Source organism: Hoplias malabaricus, chromosome 2 (genome assembly GCF_029633855.1).
Source record: "Hoplias malabaricus isolate fHopMal1 chromosome 2, fHopMal1.hap1, whole genome shotgun sequence".
Classification (NCBI taxonomy): Eukaryota; Metazoa; Chordata; class Actinopteri; order Characiformes; family Erythrinidae; genus Hoplias; species Hoplias malabaricus.
This window is the reverse complement of record NC_089801.1, coordinates 25922072-25945069: the sequence shown is the minus strand read 5'-3', so window position 1 is coordinate 25945069 and position 22998 is coordinate 25922072. Positions and strand designations below refer to the sequence as shown.

Sequence of the window (22998 nt, the reverse complement as noted above, 5' to 3'; positions counted from 1 at the left end):
CTTCCATAATATGAGGATGAAGTAGTACTAATATTAGTCACTTCTTTCCATGTTTAATTTTAGGTTACTCACATCTAGAACACGGTTAGCATTTACCTCAAATAAATACTTAATCTATCATGATGGCTTATTGTAATTCCCATGTTGGGCTTGATGAAGATTATACTGTAGATTATACTAAATAATAAATGAAATTTCTTGGTACATTCAAAAGTTTGGTTCTTTTAGAATCTTAACATACTCAGTGCATATCTGCCCTTAAACTCCAAAACAACGTACATCCCCTTTGGCAACAAGTAGGTAGGTTTAGTGGTTTTCACATCCTGAAATCATTGTGTTCATCTTTGGTATTGCCTGCACTACAGGGGCTAATGTCACTGACATGGTCCTGTTGGGTATAAGGTAGATATTGATGTAAATAAATGGTTTTACTCAGCTCAAAATTAAATAAATAGAAATTAGATCTTTAAACATTTTCACTTTTAGGAATTGAAACTACCTTCTCGCAAGTTGAAAAAGTAATATCCTGAAAGCTGTCCTTGGAGCTGTATCTGATAGGGTACCTATTTCTTACTCCGTTTCATATCACTCAGGGTGTTCTAGTGTTTAGGTTCAGAAAGCAGAACTTCTATAATTCGCTCAGTCACTACTCCATCTTCATGACTGCGTTTCTGGCTAGCAATTAAATGAGGAGGCATGTGCTCGTTTGTCAAGTTTAAACACAGCATGTCCATATATACAGTTTTGTAGTTACATTTAGCTTGCCTCAATCCCTTCATGGGTGTAATCTGTGTGGAATCCTCCTTGTGTTTGTGGCCATAGACCAAGATTGTGTTGGCCAAATGTTATCATCTAAACTATAATCCAGTAGAATGTAAGGACATTGACAGGGGCAAATGACTCCACAGGCTGTTTTTATTCCTCTTGTTTTTTTATTTATTTCTTTTTTAATCTATGTGAATAAAGCCTTGAAAGTAAACTCTAATCATAGGCAATATGAGCTGGCTTTTTATCTATGACATTTTTTCAGTATGTAATGTTATTCTGTCCTGTTTTCAGTGTTTTTTTTATTTTTTTTTAGTTTAGATATTTTGGTGATTTTATTTAAGTTAATAGTATAAGGGTTTTGTTAAGTAGGCCAGTAAACGCATGCAACAGAGTAGCGTGCATCTGACCACACATACACACTTCTCTAAATAAAAGTAGGTCTTAATAATAAATGCGTGCATATGACTCCTGATAGTATTTTAAACATCACTGCTTTGGTTAAAATGCCCTCCTGACACTACTTTCAAACATTAGGTGTTCAGCTAAAGAATTATTACCTTTACAATTTGGAAAATAAACAGTTCAAATGAAAATATCATATCAATTATTGTTTTATTTAGCTTTCATTTATAAACATAATGTAGTTTCTAACATTAGCACAATAAATGCTAACCCCTGCTAGGTTAACAGTCTTCATAGCGGCAATGTAAGGCAATCAGGGGGGGAAATGACACCATGCCACAAGGAGTAAATGCATATGAGCACAGTTTGCATACCTTTTTAAAATAAATTAGCATGTACCCAAACTTTATAGACTTTAGGATTTAGCTATTTGGCCTCTACTGTTTTCATACTATTAATTCATTCATTTATTGTCTGTAACCGCTTATCCAGTTCAGGCCACCCGGAATCTTTTGGTTCAAGGCGAAACACACCATGGAGGGGGTGCCAATCCCTCTACTGGGCAACTAACACTCGCACATTCACTCACATCTATGGACACTTTTGAGTAGCCAATTCACCTACCAGCTGTGTTTTTGTCCTGGAGCGGGACTCAAACCCACATCCCCAGGCCCCTGGAGCTTTGTAACAGAGACATTATATGTTGAGCCACTGTGCCACCTTGTTTTCATACCAAGGAATATTCCAGTATTGCTATTCAAATCTATGCAAGCTGCATCTCTAAAGTAGGATTCATTATTTACAAAACTTCACAGAGCAACAGTCTATCATGGGGCATCACACTCACTCACACTATGGACACTTTTTCACAGCCAGTCCACCTACGTGCAAGGATTTTGGACTGTGGGAGTTAACTGAAGCCCCTCCAGGAAACCCACACAGACATGGAGAACACAAACACCTCTTAGACAGTGAGGTGGGGCTCGAGGCCACATTCCCAGAACCCTGGAGTTGTGACAGTGACGTTACCATGCCACCCCTCTTTTAATTTCAATGATTCCATAATATCTTTTGATTTCCAGTAGCAGGGGTTTAGTCAGGTGGGCTTGAATTGCTCCAAAATATCTGACAATTACTGGGCACTGTCATTTACTAATGTAAACATGCACTATGCTTTATTGTGCAGAAGTCAGAGACTATCAGGCATTAATTTAGATTTTAGACTAATTTCTGATTAATTATACGAATATACATTTAAAAAAATGTCTGCCGGGATGTTCTTCCACACACCAAAGATTAATCTGTTTCTTATGATCCAGGTAATCCCAGACACATGCAGTGATCTTGAAGTTTGGGCTCTGGTCTAGTCAGTCATTTGTATTTAGAAGGGCAGCAGCCTATTTCTATATATATTTTTTTTCATTCCTCATTTGCAAGTTTTCTTTAGCGTCTGCTTCCTCTTTTCAGTAATCTTGACAGCTATGCACTTTCTGACACCGTTGCGTGGTGTGATTTTTCTCTTATATCTCAAAACTTTGAGTACTGTTCATCATGTGGTACAAAATTGGTGGTCTAACAGGACTTCTTTATTTGTTACAATTCCCAACTCCAGATTTTAGTTTTGTATATTTTACTTTGCCTTTTCTCTTTCTTGTTTTATTTTACAACTAATACCTCAATCATCTCCGGGAGGGAAAAAAACACATTCTGCTTAATTACCATTTTGAGTATTGATTCAGATAAATGTAGCCTGGTTTAAGTATCAAAACATATCTTTTAAATAGTGTATGGATCTATTTTAAAGTGCTTTGCCTATGCTGGTGTACAAATGTGCACTTCATTCATTCATTGTCTGAAACAGCTTATCTAAATCAAGGTCGCGGTGGGTCCGGAGCCTACCTGGAATCACTGGACCCAGGGCAGGAACACACCTTGGAGGAGGCGCCAGTCCTTCACAGGGTGACACACATTCAAACATTCACTCACACATTCACACCTACGGATACTTCTGAGACGCCACGGTGCTGCCCCAAATGTGCACTTGCTGTGTTTTATTATTTGAATTAAAAAGCATTGGAAGAAGGATGTTTTGTGTGATCACATCCAAATTTCCCAACATTTTTCAGTGGAGCATATGGAATTGTGATGTCTAGAGTAATGGAGCATCTTTGAGTACATTCTGAATAAGTTTGAATAAAGGTTATTGTCCGGAGTTAATCATCCAACATTAGTGTGTGAACTCTCTAATGATAATTTGGACGAGTACAATCAAATTTCAATGTTACAGCAAGTAGTGAAAGGCCTTCAAAGTGGAGTAAAGACTTGCTGCAGCAAATGGCTTTGAAGCTAGGAGTCAGATAACAAAGCAGGGATGTGGAGGTTTGACCCTAAAAAAAAAAAAGTGTGTAGTTATGTACAATGCAAGTAAAATAAAGAAATGGTGTTATAGCATTGAAATGGTGTTGAGCCTGTCCTGTGGTAATTTTGACCATGTTTTACAGGAACAAGTACAGCGCTTTAACTTAAGATCGGTCTGCTGTTTAAAATGATGAGAGCATTTCCTGGTTGCAGATCATATCAGTGATTTTATATTTAGTGTGTTTTCTCACCACCTCATAAAATATTTCTTAAGAGGGTAGAAAATATAATTTCAGTTAAGGTGTATATTGAGCACAAATAAAATTAGCAGTGCAATGTTAAAAAAGTGTAAACAAAAATATATACTTCACTTTTTCTCTCCCCCCTCCCCCGACACACAAAAACAGCACTGTAGCCACTGCGAGATTGTTCCTAACGATTGTTGACGCTGTAACCACAGTAATCGCTCTTATTTACGTTGAAATTATAATGATAGCCATAATGAATTTTACTGGGAAACCAGTAACTATGTCATGTCTAGTGGACCCATAAAATGTAACCCATAAAATGTAAACATTTTAACAATAGGACAAATGAAGGACAACATCAAATAGTTTGTAGTCACAACAGAAAGCAGAATATGCAAATAGGTTCCAATACAGATTTTAAAACTGTAATTGCATTGTCATTTTTCACAACCAAAACATTGGTTCATTTCAGAAGTCAGTGCCATAACGTATTAGTGCTAGTTTTGTAAAATGTGTAGTGCTGGGTCAAAGTTATAATATGATGTGACCATGTTGTGTGATTGTGCTTGTTGCACAGTTTATGTATCTGTATGAAATCAGTGGAACTCATAATATAATAACTCACAATAAATGATTTCCATATTCACAACATCAGGTGTGTTAACTTGTTAACAAGCACTAGACAATGTGATTATTCTTTACCAGGTTCATCTTCTAGTATTTTGTGGCTATCATTAGCAATAACCATATAAGTGTTTTGTGCATTTTTTTTGTCCATGGGTCTTTAATGGCATTTCATTAATTATTTCATTAATTATTTAAAATATTATTGTAAATTTTCACAATATATCCCACCCTTTGTTAACTATATTAATACAGCAAAAATGCATAGCATTAGCATTAATTGTGTGAATAAAAAGACAAAGTTCAGACAAAGTTGTCTTGTTTGTTAGATTTTTTTTTTTTTTTTTTTTAAATTTAAAAAAAAAAAAAAAATTCTCCTCCCCTTCTCCTTCTTCCCCTCTCTAAAAAGTTGTGTCTGCTGAGTGAAATTTCTGGCCTCATAATATTTTATAATCACACGTTAGCTTGGCTGGCAGTATTTATTAGGAACCTTTATCTGGGACCTGATTTTTGATATTTTAAGACAACATAAATTAATAAAATAGCATAATTTTCATTATGCAATTTTTTGCATGGTTTTTCCACACGTGAATTAAAAGCTTGGTGTAGCTTTTCTTTTTGACTCATAGGTGACCACCACTTTTACATTTTTAGCAACATCCTTTATCAGATAGATTAGCATCGATTTCTATATTTGTTCATGCTCTATGATTTTCTTTTTTTTTTTCTTTTTTTTCTGAAGCTCTGTTAATCATGCATTTTAAATTAGGCCTACATTTTAAAATCATCTTCCTGTTTGTAGCTACAAACACTAAATCTTTATAGCTGTTCAGAAAGCCTGTAACTGTAACCTTTTTTGTGTACCAGTGGGATAAATGTGAGGGCCAGAATTGTTCTCTATTTAGCAGTTACGTTTTTGAACAGTTGTACTGTATTTTTAATCAGTTTCAAATATGACACCTTTTAAAATATGGTACTAAATATCTACTACATTTTGTCTACTACATATTACATGTTTTCAGTATGTTGGTGTTATATTGTTGCAATGCATCTAAACCTGTAACACTAGTTTTCCACACCTAGTGTGGAAAAGTTTTGTGACACACAGACTACACATTCAGTGGAAACACTGAGGTTCCTGTGTCCTGGCGACTGGAGGACTCTTTCCAGTTTCTGCCCTGATAATACAAGCGTGGGGCCAAGAATTGCACAAGTTTTCCGTTTGAAGAATGTGGTGAACGAGCAAGATCATGTAAAAGTTCAGGGAGAGTGTGAGTAAGCCTCAAGGTAGGAGTAGTTCAGTTCTTGACTACCCTGGGTGCTGTTCTCTATTTGAAAAAAGACTGAATGAGCTCACAGTCACTCCTGAGTTAAAGGAGTCGACATCTCTGCTCTTTTTATGGTCTTAAAACACGCTTCTGTTCAGGGAAGTCCTGTGACTGCAAATTGTATTAGTCAGAAACGTTTCAGAAGTGTTTTAATAATTACATTATGGGCTTTTCTAAGTTGGTGTTTGACAGATATATGTTAACCCACAGTTCCAGACTAGTATCCTAAATGGATACTAGATAAAGAGTATAATCAATAAATTGTGTACATCCTTAATCTAATTTGAGATAATAGCATGATTAAATACACATTGTGCTAAAATGCTAACAAACATTTATAATGAAAATAATTTGTCATCGAATTGTATGAACATTACAGATAAAAGAATTAAGCAAAGATTGAGAGAAAATAAATATTCTGGGATGCTCTACCCTCAGCATTACACTATGTAAAATTATTAGAATTCTGTGGGTTTCTCCAGGTGACTGTCTGTGAAGAGTTTTGTGTGTTCTCCCCATGTCCATGTTTCCTCTGGGTGCTCTGGTTTCCTCCCACAGTCAAAAAAAAAACACATTTGTAGGTGGATTGGCGACTCAAAAGTGTCTATAGGTGAGTGTGTGAGTGAATGTGAGTGTGTCTCGCCCTGTGAAGGACGGGCGTCTCCTCCAAGGTGAGTTCCTGTCTCGCGCCCAGTGATTCTGGGAAGGCTCTGGACCCATTGTAACCCTGAATTGGATAAGCAGTCACAGACGATGATTAAATGAATGACTGTGTGTATTAGGGCTGGGCGATATGCCCAAAAATTGTCTCGATATTGTTACGCAATATTAAAGTTTTCTCACACTATGACAAAGGACATTCTTCTAAAAATGTAGACTGAATACACCAAATGTTCATTATTAAACTATATGCATATTACTCAAATGTGCATATAGTATAATGGCTTAGAACAGTGGGAAAGCTAAACCGTTTTCAGTTTTGTACATTCATTCATTTATTGCCTTTAACTCCTTATCCAGTTCTGGGTCGCGGTGGTTCCAGAGCCGACCCAGAATCACTGAGTGCAAGGTGGAAAAAATTCCGCCATTGGGAGTGTTTATTTAAGAGAAGCAGCCAGATCTATTGTGTTGGATCCAATTAAAAATTTGCGAGTGGAGAAAATTACTTAGTGTGAGGACAAAACACGTCAGGCCACGAACAGTGCTCTAACAAACAGGGAAAAAAATACACTTTGAGTGAAGAAAAACCCAGCAGGTTCTCCCTGCACCTGAAGGAAAGATTCTGTGCCTGTGTTCTGACAGGGGGTTGCCATACCAGACAAAATACACCCCAAAATATATATGTATGTAATACATACACGCACATTCTTGTTTATGTTCTGACGTTCATGCGGTCTCCTATGATCATTGACCATAATAGCATGGGTATATGCACCTGATAGCGTGCAGCTGGCTGTGCTAACCCGGAAATAGAAATGAAAGTTTATTGAGCTCTATTACCCAACGCTTATCATTGTTATCAAAAATGAGAAAAAAATATATCGATATCCTTTTATCGCACAGCACCAATGTGTATACAAACATACAAATTATGAACATGGTATTTATTTATTTTTTTGCAAACTGCAATGTACTAGGTCCAATTAATGAGTAATAATATTGCTCTCATTTTATTGAAACGTGTCTTTACAAAGTTAACATTACTTAATGTTTATATGATAAATATCATAACTGCTAAAGTGGTGTAAAATTGAAAACAAATTCCCTGGCTTGCTGTTAAATGACTGGCAGGACTGAGTGCATAGATTTACTGTGTAGCTTCCCATAAAATCTGAGTAAATAATTTTACAGAGAAGTTCACAGGTAACCAGTGTACTTGGTAATATTTGGAATTAGCTGATGATGACTCTGGCATTACTCTGCAGTTCCTCACTGATGATGCAACCCTTTATCTGTGTGAATCTCTATCTAACAAAGCAGTTAGTTTGATAGGAAGAGTGCAGTAATGTGGGAAAGTGGGGTTTGAACTCTTAGAGACAGCTTTATGCCAAACATTATTTATTATAACTAAATAACTACAGTATTTAGTTATGTTGTCGCTGAAGCATAAAGAAATAGTAGATGGATTAGCTACATTAGTATCAATAGTGTATCATTACTGAAAAACCATATGTTTTTTAAAATGGTACTTTTATGAAAGAATCCGAAGAACCATATTGTAAAGCTTTGGACCATTTCCATTGGTCCATTTATCATGAAATGTTTAGACATAAACAGGACAGCTACTATGGCCTATGCAAAAATGTACTCTGCTTTTCATGTTTTTAAAGAATTTGACCATGTTTTACCACTAGTTTTAATGGTCTTGAGTTTATGGGCATATTCATAGTGAAAATACTGTGCCGCACATACTGCCAGTTGTCAGTATTATTTATGGTATTTGAATATACTTGAATATTTTAAATCACCACTGTGTAAATTTGGCTTTCTTGTGGCATATGGAAGAACGGCATATGGAAGTTTTCAGAATGGGTTGAGCTATGTTGCTTTTCTACTGGTGAATTTACCAGATTGGTTCTGGTTACAGCCCTGTTACCACCTCTGAAATTCCTGGTCAATATTCTGGTCATAGCTTGAGCTCTGGTGTACTTCCTTTTAGCTTTATGACTCTCCAGACTTTTTGGTTCAAACGAATGCTCACCTTACTACTTTTTTGGGTCTGTGTGTATGTAAATGTGAAAACAGGTATTTATTTTCTGTCAATTTTGTTATCATTTTTATATTGTAAAAAGAATGCTTTAAATCTGAGGGTTTTTTCTTTTTAATGTCAAATTATGAATTATTTGGTATGTCTGCTCCTGGAAGAGGAAAGGACATGATTTCTTGTGTCTTCCTATACACACATGTGCACATACACACACACACACACACACACACACACACACACAGACACAGTCCTACCTCCTACGCTTGCAGGCTCTTGTTGTATCACAAAGTTTGTCCGCCGAAAGGAAGTGGCCTGTTTCAGGAAGTGGTTTGTGACCTTTCAAGAGCTCTGGGGCTGCTGGGACTTGAAGAAACCTATGCTAAAGGAACCCATATGTGCTGCGCTATAGAGACGTGGGGAAGAGGGGACACATGCACATAAAAATATATATGCATTTCTATGTGCAGTCTTGCACAAATGTTCAGATCCTCTTTGAGAGCGCTTATGTATGTGTTTATTGCAAAGAAAAATAAAATGTGGTTTACTATGCCAGTTTGCACATTATGAGGAAAATATAGATCTTTGGATTTTAAGTTTAAACTGTCAAAGTACTCTCATCGTAGGACAGACAATTCTTTGTGGTTCACAGTTTTGTGCTATTGAAGGCAGGCTTTGATTATCTGTTTGTTCGTCTGCCTATTTGTTTATAAATTTATTTATTTTAAAATTTGCTTCACAAAATGAAATGGCCATAGTGTATAGAATATAAACCTTTATTTTCAAAATATCAAATTTTATAGGAGAACGAAAAATATTTGACATGTTTGAACTTTCCTTAAAGGTAATTAATCATTAAATAAAATGTACAAACTAAATAAATAAATGAGTAAATTATAAATGAATAAAAAATAGCTACGTTTTTAGAAAACTTCCTAATTCCCGCCTTGGGCCCAATGCTTATCCAGTTCAGGGTCACAGTGGGTCTGGAGCCTACCCGGAATCAGTTTCAAGATAACACAGTTATGTTATGTATAACACAATAACCACCTTCCACAAAAACTTAGTTTTGGAGAATGATTAGAAAATATATGAGCAGAGACATTACATTTACAATACTTATTTTTTTTTATCTTCTTTGAGGGTAAAATTCATAGCCAGAAACTCTTCTAGCACCACTGAATAAAACTGGACTTTAATAAATCAAAGAAGCAATATGAAATAAATATTAATTGAGGAATAAAAAATTCTTAAAAGCTTGGGGAAATAATTTGATTTGCTATGGTCACAGCTGCAACAGAAGTTAAAGAAGCAACAATTATTTGGATTGCAGTAGTCAGATCCTAAAAAGGAGTTAAGTCTTGGAAATTGCAATCATTTAATAAACATTGTAATATGTAATTTAATGGTTGTTGGTGTGTATAGAAATGTTGCTCCTGTAGTAGAAATCTGAAAAATCCAACTGTTTTCCCTTTTGCCAAAATGTAATAGTGAATATATGATAACAAAAATTAGCTCCTCTTTAGGATTTTCCAGATAACAAGTAATGGATACTTACTTATTTATACTGGTTAGTTTTATGGAAACGTTTTGCCAGCATTATCACACACTTCCCTTTTTTACACATGCATCCCAATTTTGTCTTTTGGGATGTTGATAAAGAAAAAATTTTAAAACTTAACAATTAACAGAGCTTTAATTGCAATAATACACTGGAGATTCATGCTGTAACGTGACATTTTTGCACTGGTGTACTGTTCTTCGGCACCCATGCTGATCTAGTGATACTGATAACAGTGCAAGCATCTTTCTTAGAAACTTGATTAATTTTTAGTTGTTATTGTTGTTTTTTCCACTGTTTCCCATATATAGTCCACCAACTTCCTTTGTATCTTTGCAGTTTCAATTATGCCATCTTTATTACTACATCAGCCACTTAAGTAATGTTTCACCATAAAAGAACACTTAATCCGGAAACATTTTGACTGAAAATATATGTAAGGTAAAGCTATGTAAATTAGATTTTGGCTGAACCATTGCTTTTGAACTACTGCTTCAAAAACTGCTGAGAAATTTATTTCTACCAGCACTTGCTTGCAACTCAGCTTCTTCTGATTACTGGAAATAAGTGAGCTAATGGCTTTTCTGGCCTAGATTTGCTAACCCCTGAAAAATAAAGGTGCCAAAAGCCATAAAGAATCACTATTGATTCCATAAAGGCACATGATACCCTAAATAAAAAACAATGTTTGTCTATGAGATGAATGTCAAAAAAAATGTAAAGAATGTTTATATATCGTTTAAAAGGTTTTCATAGAATGGTGTGTTAAATCAAATAATCATGCACAAACTTTATTATTAAAGTTGTATGTAATGAAACTTTGAAACTTTGTGTTAAACAATTCTGAATAGTGAGTTATAGGAATGACTAAAATGGATTTACAATGCATTGCCCTTTTCAGTTTCAAGAAACACGAGTAGGACAAAACCGCAGTTTGTGCTGCGGACAAGGGCAAAAATATCCTGCACGAGATATAATGGAAGAACCTGATCAGATCGGGTGGGTTTTTGTTGATGCCTGAAGATCTGAGCGGCTCACACCTGTCTGACTTTCTTTATTCTAGGTGTCTTTCTCGTTCTGTTTCATTCTGTCACATGCTGTCTGTATGGGTATGTGAGATCACTCTCTATGTGTAATTTTCCAATTATTAACTATTCCACCTCCATGAGTAATTTTCCTTGTGTAGATAGTCACAGTTGTTTCAGTAACTTCATTAAAGCAAACGGAAACATCTTAGCCTAGCATCATTACCTTTTATATAGGCTAAGTATATTTAAAGGTGCTGTATACAATTTCAATCCAATACACTTTAGGTAAAATTCAGAGGTTTCTTCACAATTTGCTAGCATTTGGGTCTGTGTTGGGGGAAACAAAGTCTGGTGTTTGTTTCCCCATTTACCAAGCCAGGACTGAGTACAAAGTGGTTTGGACCAAAACACAGAACACATTAAAAACTTTCAGCCTGTCAACAAAAAACAGTGGCGGAACTAGAGGTTTGAACTATATACATTGTATAGAAGAGATGATTGTGGAGCGCAAGCTCATTGAAAGAGAGACAGTTTTACTACAAATGCCTTTAGTGCAAGTCCCTACCCTGTATAAGCACAGCACTGATGGTGATTGAGTTGCGTAGTGCTGTTTTTGTAAAAATATTTTACTTTAAGTAGTACCATGTATTTTTGAATGAGTGCTCTTAATCTCGTATTATTATTTTGATGTACTGAAGGTAATGAAATGATTCATTTCCATTGTAGTTGTGATATGATACCAATCAGAATATTTTATTTATTTTTTATTTCTTTTTAAATCAAATTTATATTCAGGGATTTCAGTAATTGTAAAATGCATCAGATGCAGACATTCAGTTGAGCACAAATAGCATTTAATTTAATAGGTTACTTTGGGGCAACTGCATATTGTTGTTGTCCAAATAATAACACGCATCTCCAAAATAGCAACTTTATAGGAGAAACGGAAAAGCCGTAACTTTCAATGGAAGTAAATGTAAAAAGATTTTATTCCAAGTCATTTTTGAGAATTTTTATTGGTTTGTTCATAATGACATTTTCACACAATTTGAAGGATAGGGGCTGTGTTCAAATTCTGTAATAAATTAAAAATATATGTACATGTTTTTTCTGTGGAGAGCGACGATATGGGCCTAAGCTGCTAAGCCTGGGCTTTGTTATTGTTTTTGCACCATTCAGTAACTTTGGGATGATTTGTATGCCTCTTTGTGATCCAAAACTAACCATCCAGCACTTAACCTCACTAATGTTCTCATGGCCAAATGCCATCAGATTCAGAGAAGTATTACGAAATATAGTCTTGAGGCTTCCCAGATCAGTAGGAGCTGTTAAAAGGGGAACCACTCCCTACTGATACTCTTGCTTTCAGAAGAAATGTAGGGTGTATTAGAACAAGGGCTCTCACAAATAATTCATATACTTGTGTTTTTTTGTTATGTTGAAATGTCTTTATTTACTACTTTGTGGTGTCAGCTTTTATTTAAGGCTTTATAGTGCACCAAAATTGTATGACCCGTTAGGGATTCTTGAAACATTTTTATACATTTTAACATTTTATGTAATTCTATAAATTATATTTTTACCAAAAAATGTGATCTTGGAGCTTGGATTTGTGAGAGGGTGGTCATTTGGGAACTTAATAACCAATGTACCAGAATTATAGTGGGCATGCATAAACACAGTCTTTGTTAAAAGTTTGGGGATACATAGCTTTTCAGCATTTCATTTGCCTACTGCAATTAATGCCAATGAGTATGTTTACACTTAAATAATTTTTATTTGTTTGTTTGTATGTATAAAGTTTTCTGTTTCTACATTTTATACCAGTACTGTACCTCTTTTTATAATTTTTATAAAATACCATTAACAAAATCAAAACCTTATGAGAGTCACAAAACTTTATGTCCATTTTATTGGTGTAACATTAACCTCTTGACTGGAAATGTCTGCAAATGTCTAATTAGTAAGCAATTAATTACATCAAAGATTTTGTGAAGTGCACTATGTAGCTGTGTGTCTTTCTCCTGTAAATTCAAAGATGTTACCATTCATTTTTCAATATTACATTTTTGGCCTGCATAGTGCACTTCAGGGATTATAAAACTAAGAGTACTATTACACCCAAAGTACTAAAGGTGAAGCTTGTGACCAAATGTGAACTGTATTAATATACGACATACACAACAGTTCCTTTGCTAGTTAGAGGAAGGCAAAGTGACCCTTTTCATTTCAAAGAGACATTTTCATTCAGAGTATTGTCTCTTGAAAGGTCATGAAGTAAATGTTAGAGTAAAAAATTATATGGATTGAATGTGTGAAAGAATAGTGAGGAGAGGGGTTAAGAGAGACATACTTAACAGTCAGCGTTTGAGATGACGGACTCCTTGTCAGAAGCTAGCAATTAGCCCACAATGCTAGCTGGTAGTGAGCTGCACGTGAGCTGAACAATTGGAGATGGCACACACTGGCTTTGTGAGCTTCTGTGGGCGAGCAAGGGCAAGTGAGGAGAGTGAAAAGAACGAGCAAGTGTGTTTGCAAGAGAGATTTGGCTCTGGAGATATGAAGAATGTAGAAAGAAAAACAAATTTTTGGTGTCAGAAGAAACTGTCTCCCAGGATATGCGCAGAGATGTACAGGATGTTTCAGAAGTTTTTACGCATTTGTGATATTAATGTGCTTTTACTTTATGTAATAATAACCTAAGTTTTAGATTGGAGAAGATATCTTATGAGGTTTTATTTAGTAGCTTGATTTGAAAATGGTACCTGAGTCTGTTTTCAGAAATTGATACATTGTGCCTTCAAATTTGATCATTACATCAAGTGTTCTAGATGTTAAAGGTTTATGGATTAAAGCTTTATTTCCTAGTGTTTTTCACATTAATAAGGAACCAACTGCAGTTGTTGTTTTTTCCCCCTGTTCTTCCTTAATATGTACATGATTAAATCTGTACAATTTTAGAGAAGGAGCACAATAATATGATCCATTCTTAGCAGCTGTTCCATGTTAGTACAACAGAATGAATAAAGACATGATGGGGGGAAAAAATCAGAAGAAATCAGAGATTCTGGCCAGTTGTGTATACTTGCATTTGAAATTGCAATTGAAATGGACCTTTTTAGGGAATATGAATTGATTAATTGGCAGACAAAGTATATAAATGCATAAGCAGTTTTATAATGTGGCCAGAGCTTCTAGATTCAGTGGGTTATACACGCTCTCTCAAACCAAGCTACAATGTCATTGGTTAGGTAAATTTCCCACAGTAATTCAGTTGAGCATTGCGGATTATATTTGTGTGTGCGTGTGTCTGTGTGTGTGGTGCAATAAACAGGAAGTAAGTTCCTCAGAGTTTGGACACGCTAAAGTGAGGTACAGGTCATGGAGACACACACACACACACAGCTTATGTGGTCAGTTGTGAGAAAGGAACTCCCTGTTCTCTTTAATAAGGAGATATAACCGCAACCATTTAATTTTTTTTTAGAAAATGCAGAACAAGTGCTGTTTAGCTGCATCTCTCTCTCTCTCTCTCTCTCTCTCTCTCCCTCTCTCCCACACACACACATGTGCACCCTCACCCAAGTCCAGTCTTTCCCTCCCAGCTGTAGGGCAGGAAATACAGTTTATAAATAAATCATTGAGTTCCTGCATAGAGTTCTGACTGGAGGGGAAGGGCTGTAACAAACTAAGTACACACACAGACACAAACACACACGTGGAAAGATGTTGTTGAGGGTATGTACTTGTGATGTAGATGTTTGTGTGTAGGATTTACGGGTGTGAACTCGGATGTCTTCTACCTATGATTCCTATTCATTTATTAAAGTATCGACTTGTAAGCAATCATTTAAAAGCACATAATGAGATTATGTAAAATGAAATTTGAATGTCAGTACTTTTACTTGCATAATACAAATACTGACATTCAGATTTCATTATCTTTTTACCTAATCTCACTCTGTTGCACTTGAACATGAATTTTGAGATTGTAGTTTACTTGGCAACATTTTTGTGTGAAACTTACAAAACTGTTGTTGTTTAAAGTCATAGTTTTCGGTGAGGCTACTGGGTGTTAGGACAGAGCTTGGATTGTGGGTTTGTGGCCTATGTCTCACTGCTCATGTTCAGCACTTCTCTGGGCCCCAACACATACTCTTTTTAGGACCCTCTTAGAACTGTCCCTCCTGTTTGAGGTAACTCTCAGATCATAGCCCATGACAAATTGAGAACATTTGAGACCGTAACAAACCTAGTAGGAAGCATTTTTAATAGTGTGTGTACTTTGTGTAGGTATGCGTTTAAAAAAAAAAATGTGTGCATTTTTGTAGCAGATATCTATATGAAAAATGTGTGAAAGCAGATGTACGTTTAAATACAAATATACGTTTTGTGAGTGTGTTTATAGCAGAGATGCATCTGATAATGTGTGTAGTAGCTAATATATTTGTGTGTGTGGGCTCGTGTATGCGTGCCTACCCATATGTATAGTGGAACTATCTCCTTAGTGTGTGGGTGGTGGTTTGGGGTGTGAGGCTGTGTTCTCAGCCTCTAAAATTGATGTATATGTATAATCTCTCACTCTTTCCTTTAGGCTGCATGAAAACACACACACACACACACACACACACACACACACTTACTTAAGCTTCAACGAGTTTCTTTGTAAATCGCCTGATTAGGAAATATCAGTTAAGTGCTTGTGATTGGTCATTAATTCTCTGGCTACAAGACTAATTAGAATCTACTGAAGTTCCTCTGTTGGAATGAAAATATGACCAAATATTTAGAGTTCAGTCGTTTATAGTTAGGCATGCACCAATAGGCGAATTCTTGGCAGATGTTGATATTCGATATTATACATGTACATGTCTTCTGATAGTGATATCATATTTATAAAATACAAAAAGCTAAGAGACCCTAGATTAACATTTATAGACAAATGTAACATTTAGTATTTACACATTTTAGCTTTCAACCCACTGAATGGAAAAAAAACAAAATGAAAGGTGTCTCCTGAGAAAATGGTTAGCGAACTAGTTCTTGCAGGGACTGGTTACAGATTTAAATTCTTTTTTAATTGAACAATTTTCAGTTTTTTTAGTTCCTGGTAAGGAGGGAAATTCTCAGTGTACCAAGAGTTTAAATACGTACTTACAGGAAGTTATTTAAATTGTACTAACCTGCATATTTAAAGACACATCATAGTATGATATGTCATGTTTAGTGAATCAGAGGCATATGATAGGGCACGAAGTGTGCTGCTGCTGAGAAGTGTTACATTCTCTCAGTTTCAGTCTTTGGTTAATGTTCTTTGTGCTGAGGTGTAAAAGGTGTAAAATAAAGGCACATATGAAAGGTAATTAACCAACTACCTATATACTATTATGGGTTTAATACTACTCAATCAAGCATGAACTTGCTTAGGTATTGTCTATAATCCACAGCACCCAGTCAAAAGTGTCTTTACTGTATTTTCAAATGCAGCAAACTATCCTCATCACACTGTGGTGTAAGTTGAAATGGCATATGTTAATGTAGGAAATTTGCCACTTTTATTTATTTATTTAATTTCTACCCTACAGGCCACTATATGCAAAGCATTTATATTCTTGCAGATATTTCTGAGGAGATTAGAATTTCCACTTGCATAAGAAAGCATCTAATGAAATTCAGAGATAAATAATAGGCTCTAGCCAGTGGTGTCCAACCCCAGACACTGATCCACTCGTACCAGCACAACACATGCAGCCACGTCAGTGTCACTGCAGCGCTGAGAATGACCCACCACCCTAATCATACCTGCTCTGTGGGGGGTCCTGACCTTTGAAAAACAGAGTGAAATGGGGGATAAATAAAGGTATACAGAGCAACAAATGGAATTATAGTTTGTAGTTATAAAAGTACAGAGTGCCCTTGTATGGTCAGTGGGGTTGAGAAAATGGACAGTGAGTGTAGAAACAAGGCGGTGGTCATAATGTTATGGCTGATCTGTGTATTGGGGACAGCCATGTATGCCAGACAGAACTGTACGCCTGCAGACTACCCAAACTGTCATCATCAGATAAATGCTACTTAACCTTTTATTTTTGAGAGATCAGAGTAAACAGACTAGTCTCTTGCTTCATACCTGAAGGTGTTTCAACCCTTCCTTCCCTTGAAAAAACACCTCTGCGCTACTAAAAAGGGATTATTTTATCAAAACAATTGAGTGGCCACAACAAAGCCCTCACAGATGATATTATTTACTGTTTGGGACTATTTGAGTCACTAGGCCAGAAAGTAATTTCAATGTGGAAAAATATTTCTGCAGACTTCTTTGAAAAAGTGAAAAAACAAGTCCCTTTTAACAGTAATAAGGTAGTCCCTGACCTTTACAGAGTCCTTTTGTATATTCCTGACTGTGGGTGTTTAGGTTTGTGTGACCGAAAGCCAGAGCATTTGTCATTATATGGGTGCCAAAGATGTGTAAATGTATATAAGCTGTATGTACAGAGATGTAACAGCAAGTTTTAGCGTTCTTTGTACTAACCAAGCACGCAACCATCAGTCCCTATGTTTGCTTATGTGTGCGTCTGTGTATCTGTAGCTTTGGATGTTGTGTACGTATGTGCTTTTTTATTTTTAAACGTACATGGTTTGGCCATATGGTCAGGTACTGGGGGCTTCCCCATCCCAGCATGCACTTTGGCAGTGTGGTCTGTGGGACTTGAGTGTGTGTGTGGGTGTGCTGGCTGGTCCTCACTGTCTAAATATAGAGACACTGTGCTCTCCATGTGAACTTTGACCTCAAGGAACACACACAGCCTTGTGTACTGTTGGCTTACATGGCTCTTGTCTGTGACTAGAGACCTGAACAAAGCCAACATGAGAATCAAGTACATTCAAACATTGACTGAATAGTACATATTGTCTCAGTTACAGCGCTCGCTGTGTTTGGTGCACAATGGCAGATTAGAGATGCTTTGCACTGGAGCAGCACAATTAATAGCAGGAGTTTTAGTTTATTGAAATAACTGTGGTAACTTAATAGATTGTGCACACACACAGTGCCAGGTTCATAACATTTATTATGATGGGGTAGATCTATGGACTAATCCCATTGCTACGAAAGACATGTGCAAAGCTGAACAACTGTCCTATATTTTTAAGTGTTTATCATACTTTAAAACAACATTAAAAAAATAAATAAATAAAATAATTATATATATATATATATATATATATATATATATATATATATATATATATATATATATATATATATATATAGTGTGTGTGTGTGTGCGTATATAGTACTACAAAACTAAACAACTCAAGTAACAAATGAGTTTCTGTGGTAATTCTAATAGTGAATAAATACTTTCAGACAACTTACACTTCATGCATGTACAAACAACAGTTCCTTAAATGATGTGGAGCTTCTGAATGTAAACAAATGAGAAACAGCATTTCCCCGCAACCATGGATGTTGCCTTTAAATATGAATTGTGTTTTCAGTTTCTGTAAATGGGCCTGGACAATATGGCCAAAACTTGTATCATGATATATTTCTAAGTTTCAATTGACATGATATAATTCTGATATCGATATAAACAACATAAATGCCACAGAAAAACTGCCAAGAACGAACAAGAAACATGACATCATCAAACATAAATATAAACAAACAGACACGTCTTTTAAATTGGCTTTGTCAATGAATACTTCAATTTGTCAATGTACTGAAAGAGAAATATGACAATTTTTTTAGGGGGGAGGAGCTCATGGCACACAGTGAACATGCACTGTGATAGTTTAGTGTGACTTTTGCCACTATAATATATCACTGTAGTGATCAACATGATATATTGAATAGTCCTGATTCTCACATTACTAATTACACTGAAGCAAAGTAGCCTGTTTACGTCATTGAGAGGCTAATGGGTATTTGTATGCATGTATATATGTGAATGTGTTTCTGTGAAAGTTTTGTTGCGTTTTATACATTCCAGAGTACTAGTTCAGGTGTAATATATGTGAATGAAAGACGCGGAGAGAAAGAACACGGTGGAATTATTCTGATCACAAAAGGTTTCCTGTCCTTTGTTCTTTGCATAGCTTGCATTGCTCAGCTCCTCCCAGAGTCTGTGAGACGTCACCTCTACATTTAGCAGAGCTTTGTAGAGGATTGTTTTCAACTCTGGCCTTCCTTCCTTTTTTTTTTTCTTTTTTTTTTTTCTTTCCCCCCCCTCTTTCTCTTTCTCTTATAGCCATTAAAGCTCATATTACCATCCGGATTATTATGGACCTCTCTGTGAAGTATTGGATCAGTTGCAGCATCAGCTGTTACAGGGTCAGTCCCTTGGTGGGGTATAAAATTTCTTTTGCTTGGAGGTGGGATTCTGGGTAGTGTAGTTTAGGACATTGCTTTTTGTTTTAGACTGCATTTTGAGTTGTACAATGTGGGTGGACTTCGTCTGCAAACAGTGGCATATCTGTTTTGTAGACATCAGGATTTTAAACTGAAAGTGAAGGCAAACATCTAATTTACAAGCCAAGATATGTTTGCTGTCTGACATTTTCTTGCTTTATTTACTGATTGAAAGTGTGGCACGTCATAAACAGAAGCAGCAGCCTTGAACCGTTTTCTTTTTTTAGCCATGTGACACATTTTGGTCTCCAATATTTTTGTTGATAAATAGATGGCAAACAGATAAAAAAAACACAGAGGCCTATTGATTTGAAAGTTGTGTATGATTTGGATATCGGGGATAAGCATTTTAAGTAATACTGTGGTCAAATCCTCACACATGGAAAATAGGAGGACTCCTATAATATTAGCTCATAGGAAAAAGTACATAGCTAACATGATAACATAGTGTATGCAGTTTTAGCCCAAATTTGTTGTAGGTTTCAGTAAAGATACTTTTGTGGTTTTCTCTTTATTTGGTATCAGGACTGGTGCCAGATCTAGTGTTAAAGTTATTTCATGATACAAACTTGGTTTGTGAATTTCACTAATTATTAAATATTAATTAGTTAATCGATTATGTTCTTACTGAATATTACACTTACTACGTTTTTGTTCTTTCTAGGTATCAGCACTGACTCTTGTTCTGGCTGCATCTGAGTTCAGAGTTTAGACTCAAACTTATTTGTACTAGCTGGGATACACATTCTGTCTGAACGCAAGGTGCTTTTGTGAGCCGCACTGGATAAAAGCGTCTGCTAAATGCAGTAAAATTAAATATGCATTTTAGACAATGCTGAATTGGTGGCTCCAAGCTTCCATTGCTCGTTATCTTTGTTAGTGACTTGGTTGAAATTTTTTGCTAAGGGTACAACATAAATGCAGTCATTTTGGTTTGATGGCATAGGAATATGGTGCATTTTGGGTATTGTAGTTGTGCGCTTATCCCATTATGTAGTCCTCAGGCAAGCACATCACTCTGTGTCTCTAGGGTAATGGCGAGGCTGTGCTTTTTAGAGCTTTTATAAAAAAGACTAATCAGATTGAGGCTATAATTTCATCAGTTCTTTCTTGCTCTGAATGAGAAGGGAACAAGCTTTTCTGTCAGCTTCTCAGTGAGGGGAAAAAAGAAAAACATGGGGTCTTTAGCAAAATATTCTACTGGAATAAGTTCAATTATACATAAGATACAGTTGACTTTCATAGGAGGATGTTACAGTCATTTAGACTACATTTTTCCATATACATGACATAATTAGTATAATTCCAATATGTGACCTTTTCCCTACAATTATGACCACCATATTTACTTTAGTCCATATGTTGCACCATATATTTTGTTAGCACCTACAATGGTCAGGACACTGACAGGGTTACCACAGAGCTATTATATGGTGGTAGATCATTCTCAGCATATCATTGACAGTGACATACTCTATGAGGAGTTTGTGTTCTCCCTGTGTCTGCGTGGGCTTCCTCCAGCTGCTACGGTTTCCTCCCACCATCCTGAAACACACGTTGGTAGGTTGATTGTTGACTCAAGTGTCCATAGGAGGTGTGTGTGTGTGTGTGTATCGTCCTGTGAAGGACTGGCGCCTCCTTCAGGGTGTGTTCCTGCCTTGCGCCCAGGCTCTGGACCCACTGCCACCTTGAACTTGATAAGCGGTTTCAGACAATGATTGAAACATTCATATTGCGATTATATATTGATATAGAATATTTGTCCAGCCCTACTGCATTATATTTTTGATTTCCTCCATTATATTTGAGTGGAATTTTACATATACCAGAAATAATAATGCTGTATTGTGATTAATAATGGGCTTTTTAACAAACTAAAAAGTAATTTACAGTATACATGTTCTGCAAGTGAATGTTGACTGTACAGAATAAAACACTTCATATTGTCCCCGTTCAATGAAAAACATATCTCCATTTTGTCCTTCTTAAGTGATGAATGGACTAATCAAAATACTCCAGAATTACTTGGAGTAAAATCTTTTTCTATTGGCTCCCATTGAAAGTTAATAGGGTCGCCCTGTGAAGGGCTGGCGCCCCCTCAAGGGTGTGTTCCTGCCTTGTGCCCAGTGATTCCGGGTGGGCTCCGGGCCCACCGCGACCCTGAACTGGATTAATGGTTACAGATAATGAATGAATGAAAGTTAGGAAGGTTTTTTCATTCTCCTGTTCTTATTTTGGAAATGTATGTTTTTAGTTGGACAGTGATGATATGTTACATTTTTGACTCTGTCCTAAAGCTAAGTAAATATGTGCATCTGTGTGTCTTTGACTGTGTCCGTGTCTTTTCATGCATGTCTGCCTCTGATGTGAACCATATGTGTCACATCAGTTCTAATTAGAACCCTTGGTGTGCTGAGTGTGAGAAAGAGAAATGAAGACATCCACTCTGAGGCTCATTAGAACACTTCAGAAATATATTCCATTATACATTCTCTACAATACCACGGCCTGGTTTTACCCCAGTGTGAGTGAGACTGTTTTCACACACTGCTCAATAAAACGCACACAACTTTGCCATTCCCCGAACACAAGATTCACTGTCTGTCACTCCAGCTGAATGTGTTAACTCCTAGGTGGTGGGTAATGATTAAGAGATTGGGTTTGTGAAATGATTCTCTGTAGTTACAGATTATGTAAATATGTAGTTTCTATAAATTTACATATGGTGATATGCTAGCGTGTTCGTTTCCCAGTTAAGAAGACCGCTCTTTAAATGAGTAGATATGTTTTTCTTTGTGGTAAGCGATAACTTGCCTCAGTTGAGATGTTTAAGGGTACTTCACCAAATGTGTTTTAATGGAGTTGTATTAAGAGTAATATTTTTTTGTATGCACAGATTTGTAGACGAAACGTGTAGTAAATGAACTCATCTACATTTAAATGCATGCATTATGGACATAGACATTCAGTAGTGCATGCTCAGTTTGTATAAACTAATGGCTAAAAATCAGAGGGCATTTTAGGTGTCTAAATGTCAATATGTTCTGAAGGAAGATTACAGAAAGATGAGCATGTATATTCTTTAAATGAAAAGGTATAATCAGCCTTAAAGGGGAGTTTCACAGCTGTTGTCTTACAAAAGAGTTCATTCAAAATGGTTTGATGTAGGGTTTTCTTTTGTTATTGCTGAAAACAGTTTAATGCCTCTACAAGCTACAGCAAGGACATATAATGTCTTGATGCCTGAAATATACTGTAGGTATATGTTTTAGTGATACAATTTTGTACACTGTATAATCAAAATAGATTAATGAAATATGACAAATTCTCAATTTTGAAATATGAGCTGAACCTGATGTTATTCTAAATGATAAATCAATAGAAAGGTTTGGTCACTGTGAGGAGTTTGTGTTCTCTCAATGGCTGCATGGATCTCCTGTGGGTGCTCAGAGTTGCTCACATTCTAAAACCCCACGATGATACATTGAGTGGCTGAGCAAAGTTAAAGGCAAATGTGTGTCAGTAACTGGGTTATGGTGTGTGATCCCTTCCAATGGACTTGTG

The 22998-nt window shown here is 36.1% G+C and overlaps 1 protein-coding gene across 1 annotated transcript in view; it reads left to right on the top strand.

The window, feature by feature from the left end:
* Positions 1–22998, top strand: part of ubash3ba (ubiquitin associated and SH3 domain containing Ba) — a 41926-nt gene that overhangs the window by 1403 nt on the left and 17525 nt on the right. The gene's annotated exons all lie outside the window — the stretch shown is intronic.